General features: G+C 34.7%; 1 non-coding gene across 1 annotated transcript; it reads right to left on the bottom strand.

Moving 5' to 3' along the window:
• Positions 1–5,013: 5,013 nt before the first annotated feature.
• LOC112746035 (small nucleolar RNA R71) lies at positions 5,014–5,121 on the bottom strand. Its single transcript, XR_003173935.1, has one exon. It is a non-coding gene; the product is annotated as a small nucleolar RNA R71 (small nucleolar RNA).
• Between the last annotated feature and the right edge of the window lie 877 nt (positions 5,122–5,998).

Below are 5,998 nucleotides of genomic sequence, written 5' to 3'. Positions count from 1 at the left end.
AAGGGTAAATAGAATGGTAGGCTAATTGAGATAAGTGAGCTAATATCAAATGATGGCCTCAATCATATGTATGCATATAACTCTACTAAATAATGGACATATAGAATGGAACAAAGTAAAGATTGCAATCATTGAGAGAAGAAACACACAAGAATAAAAATCATAGTTAAATAATGCAACCATGCAATTAAGCTCAAAAACTCACGGGTTGTGTGTTCTTAGCTCAAAAACCATATTCCAATTATACATATCATGCAAGTGACACATAAAATTTTAATTCAAATCAATGTGAATCCTAAATGCCTTTTTCTAAAAAAATAAATTTCTTGAAAATGTCATCGATTGACCAATATTTATTATTATTATTATTATTATTATTATTATTATTATTATTATTATTATTATTATTATTATTATATATATATATATATATATATATATACTAAATGAGATGTTATGATTATGAAAACTAAAAGTTTTTAGTTTATCCCTGTTTTCAATCAAATCAATATCTCATATGCCAAAAGGGTAAACTAACTTAATAATCCATGTTTTTCCACATCACAACTAATAAATTAAAAGTGCAATTCAAGCTAAATATCTAAGATATATACAGCCCAAAGTGCAAAATGTAACAAAGTAAAAATAAACAAAAGTACAATAAAATAAAAATGTGCAAGTATTCAAAGAAAAGTAAAATAAAATAAAATAAAATAAAATAAAACAAAAATACAAAATGAAGCAAAATATGATAAAAGTCTGAAATAGTTCACCAAAATAAAATCTGCCGGAGACAGCGACCTCCCCACACTTATATCACAGCATCGTCCTCGATGCTCTGTCAAGCTGGGTGTGAAGGGTCCTCGCCTACTGAAGGGTGTGCTGCTGGCTGATGAGCGGATAATTTATACGCTTTTTGGCATGGTTTTTAGTATATTTTTAGTAGGATCTAGTTACTTTTAGGGATGTTTTCATTAGTTTTTATGCTAAATTCACATTTCTAGACTTTAATATGAGTTTGTGTGTTTTTCTGTGATTTCAGGTATTTTCTGGCTGAAATTGAGGGACTTGAGCAAAAATCAGATTCAGAGGTTGAAGAAGGACTGCTGATGCTGTTGGATTCTGACCTCCCTGCACTCAAAATGGATTTTCTGAAGCTACAGAACTCAAAATAGCGCGCTTCTAATTCCGTTGGAAAGTAGACATCTAGGGCTTTCCAGCAATGTATAATAGTCCATACTTTGAACGAGTTTAGATGACGTAAAAGGGCGTTGAACGCCAGTTCTACGCTGCTGTCTGGAGTTAAACGCCAGAAACAAGTCACAAACCAGAGTTGAACGCCAGAAATACGTTACAACCTAGCGTTCAACTCCAGAAAGAGCCTCTGCACGTGTAACATTCAAGCTCAGCCCAAGCACACACCAAGTGGGCCCCGGAAGTGGATTTATGCATCAATTACTTACTTCTGTAAACCCTAGTAACTAGTTTAGTATAAATAGGACTTTTTACTATTGTATTAGACATCTTTGGACGCCTGGTTCTTAGATCAGAGGGGCTGGCCTCTCGGCCATGTCTGGACCTTTCACTTATGTATTTTCAATGGTAGAGTTTCTACACTCCATAGATTAAGGTGTGGAGCTCTGCTGTTCCTCAAAGATTAATGCAAAGTACTACTGTTTTCTATTCAATTCATCTTAATTCGCTTCTAAGATATTCATTCGTACCTCAACCTGAATGTGATGAACGTGACAATCATCATCATTCCCTATGAACGTGTGCCTGACAACCACTTTCGTTCTACCTTAGATTGAATGAGTATCTCTTAGATCTCTTAATCAGAATCTTCGTGGTATAAGCTAGATTGATGGCGGCATTCATGAGAGTCCGGAAAGTCTAAACCTTGTCCGTGGTATTTCGAGTAGGACTCTGGGATTGAATGACTGTGACGAACTCCAAACTCGCGAGTGCTGGGCGTAGTGACAGACGCAAAAGAATAGTAAATTCTATTCCAGTATGACCGAGAACCTCCAAGATGATTAGCCATGCAGTGACAGCGCATCGGACCATTTTCACAGGGAGGAATAGGAGGTAACCAACGACAAAGGTGATGCCTCCAGACGATTAGCCGTGCTGTGACAGAGCATTTGGACCATTTTCTCGAGAGAGATCGAAAGTAGCCATTGGCACCGGTGACATCCTTACATAAAGCCAGCCATAGAAAGGAGTGAGACTGATTGGATGAAGACAGCAGGAAAGCGGAGGTTCAGAGGAACGATTGCATCTCCATACGCTTATCTGAAATTCTCACCAATGATTTACATAAGTATTTCTATCCTTAGTTTATTGTTTATTTTCGAAAACTCCATAACTATTTTATATCCACCTGACTGAGATTTACAAGGTGATTATAGCTTGCTTCATACCAACAATCTCCGTGGGATTCGACCCTTACTCACGTAAGGTATTACTTGGACGACCCAGTGCACTTGCTGGTTAGTTATGCGAAGTTGTGAAGATATGTTTAGACCATGGTTTTGTCCATCCGTTTTTGGTGCCATTTCCAGGGAATCAATTTCAAACAACAATTCACAACCTGAGTAACAATTTCGCATGCCAAGTTTTTGGCGCTGTTGCCGGGGATTGTTCGAGTTTGGACAACTGACGGTTCATCTTGTTGCTCAGATTGGGTAACTTTCTTTTCGTTTTCTTTTCAAAAAGTTTTCAAAAATTTTTCAAAAATCTTTCAAAATTTTCTCCTTCGTTTTCGAAAAAATTTTTTAAAAAAAATGTTTTCAAAAAAATATTTTTCTTCAGGATTTTTAAGAATGAATTCTAGTGTTTCATAAAGCATGTTGAAGCCTGGCTGGCTGTAAAGCTACGACTGTAGGGCATGTTAGACGTGTCATGTCTGAGTTACATACTAAAGCTTGGCTGGCTATTAAGCCATGCCTGACCCTTTGATTGGAGCTTTAGAGTATAAGATTCCTGGAATTCATATTAAAAATTTTGAATCCTTATTTTTCTTTTTTTTCAAAATGATTTTCGAAAAAAAAATTAAAAGAAAATACAAAAAAAATAAAAATAAAAAATATTTCATGTTTCTTGTTTGAGTCATGTGTCATGTTATAATTTTGGTGTCAATTGCATATTCATGTTGCATTTTTCGAAAATTCATGCATTCATGGTGTTCTTCATGATCTTCAAGTTGTTCTTGGTAAGTCTTCTTGTTTGATCTTGATGTTTTCTTGTTCTGCATCTTTTCTTGTTTTACATGTGCATTTTTGCATCCATAGAGTCTAAACATGAAAGATTTCTAAGTTTGGTGTCTTGCATGTTTTCTTTGCATTAAAAATTTTTCAAAAATGTGTTCTTGATGTTCATCATGATCTTCATAGTGTTCTTGGTGTTCATCTTGACATTCATAGCATTCTTGCATGCATTCATTGTTTTGATCCATAACTTTCATGCATTGCATCATTTTTCTTGTTTTTCTCTCAAATCATAAAAATTCAAAAATAAAAAAATATCTTTCCCTTTTTCTCTCTTAAAATTTTGAAAATTTGATTTGACTTTTTCAAGAATTTTTAAAATCTAGTTATTTTTATGAGTCAAATCAAATTTTCAATTTAAAAATCTTATCTTTTTCAAAATCTTTTTCAAAAATCAAATCTTTTTTTTCAATTTTTTTTAGTTATTTTTGAAAATTTCAAAAATCTTTTTCAAAAATCTTTTTCTTAATTTTACATCATATTTTCGAAAATAACAATAACAATTAATGTTTTGATTCAAAAATTTCAAGTTTGTAACTGCTTGTTAAGAAAGATTCAAACTTTGAGTTCTAGAATCATATCTCATGATTTCTTGTGAATCAAGTCATTAATTGTGATTTTAAAATTCAAATCTTTTTCAAAACTAATTTCAATCATATCTTTTCAAAATATCTTCTTATCTTATCTTTTTCAAAAATTTGATTTCAAAATATCTTTTCTAACTTCCTAACTTCTTATCTTTTCAAAATTGATTTTCAAAATTGTTTCAACTAACTAACTAACTTTTTGTTTGTTTCTTATCTTTTTCCAAACCACCTAACTAATTCTTTCTCTCTAATTTTCGAAAATATCTTCCCTCTTTTTCAAAAATTCTTTTTAATTAACTAATTATTTTAATTTTTTTATTTTTTAGTATTTTCGAAAATTACTAACCTTTTTCAAAAACTATTTTCAAAAATCACTAACTCTTTTTCAAAAGTAATTTTCGAAAATCCTCTCCCTCTCTCATCTTATTCTAATTATTTATTCATCTACTAACATCTCTTCCTCACATCACTCACCAAAAATCCGAACTCCCTCTCTCTCTCTCTCTCTGAGTTCAGATTTTCTCTTCTTCTTTTCTTCTATTCACACAGGGACTTCTATACTGTGGTATAAAGGATCCCTATTATTATTATTATTATTATTTCTGTGCCCTCTTCTTTGTCATATGAGCAGGAGTAAGGACAAGAATATTCTTGTTGAAGTAGATCCAGAACCTGAAAGGACTCTGAAGAGGAAACTAAGAGAAGCTAAATTACAACAATCCAGAGAGAACCTTTCAGAAATTTTCGAACAGGAAGAGGAGATGGCAGCCGAAAATAATAATAATGCAAGGAGAATGCTTGGTGACTTTACTGCACCTAATTCCAATTTACATGGAAGAAGCATCTCCATTCCTACCATTGGAGCAAACAACTTTGAGCTGAAACCTCAGCTAGTTTCTCTGATGCAGCAGAACTGCAAGTTTCATGGACTTCCATCTGAAGATCCTTTTCAGTTCTTAACTGAATTCTTGCAGATCTGTGATACTGTTAAGACTAATGGAGTAGATTCTGAAGTTTACAGGCTCATGCTTTTCCCTTCTGCTGTAAGAGACAGAGCTAGAATATGGTTGGACTCTCAACCCAAAGACAGCCTGAACTCTTGGGATAAGCTGGTCACGGCTTTCGTAGCCAAGTTCTTTCCTCCTCAAAAGCTGAGCAAGCTTAGAGTTGATGTTCAAACCTTCAGACAAAAAGAAGGTGAATCCCTCTATGAAGCTTGGGAAAGATACAAACAGCTGACCAAAAAGTGTCCTTTTGACATGCTTTCAGAATGGACCATCCTGGATATATTCTATGATGGTTTATCTGAGTTATCAAAGATGTCATTGGATACTTCTGCAGGTGGATCCATTCACCTAAAGAAAACGCCTGCAAAAGCTCAAGAACTCATTGACATGGTTGCTAATAACCAGTTCATGTACACTTCTGAAAGGAATCCTGTGAGTAATGGGACGCCTATGAAGAAGGGAGTTCTTGAAATTGATACTCTGAATGCCATATTGGCTCAGAATAAAATATTGACTCAGCAAATCAATATGATTTCTCAGAGTCTGACTGGAATGCAAGCTGCATCCAACAGTACTCAAGAGGCTTCTTATGAAGAAGAAGCTTATGATCCTGAGAACCCTGCAATAGCAGAGGTGAATTACTTAGGTGAACCTTATGGAAACACCTATAATCCATCATGGAGAAATCACCCAAATCTCTCATGGAAGGATCAAAAGCCTCAACAAGGCTTTAACAATGGTAGAAGAAATAGGTTTAGCAACAGCAAGCCTTTTCCATCATCCACTCAGCAACAGACAGAGAACTCTGAACAAAATACCTCTAATTTAGCAAACTTAGTCTCTGATCTATCCAAGGCCACTGTAAGTTTCATGAATGAAACAAGGTCTTCCATTAGAAATTTGGAAGCACAAGTGGGCCAGCTGAGTAAAAGGATCACTGAAATCCCTCCTAGTACTCTCCCAAGCAATACAGAAGAAAATCCAAAAGGAGAGTACAAGGCCATTAACATAAGCACCATGACCGAACCTGTAAGGGAAGGAGAGGACGTGAATCCCAAGGAGGAAGACCTCCTGGGACGTCTAGTGATCAATAAGGAGTCTCCCTCTGAGGAACCAAAGGACTCTGAGGCTCATC

The sequence above is a fragment of the Arachis hypogaea genome, chromosome 14, assembly GCF_003086295.3.
Source record: "Arachis hypogaea cultivar Tifrunner chromosome 14, arahy.Tifrunner.gnm2.J5K5, whole genome shotgun sequence".
Lineage (NCBI taxonomy): Eukaryota > Viridiplantae > Streptophyta > Magnoliopsida > Fabales > Fabaceae > Arachis > Arachis hypogaea.
The sequence above is the reverse complement of the archived record's forward strand: the minus strand, read 5'-3'. Positions and strand labels throughout refer to the sequence as shown.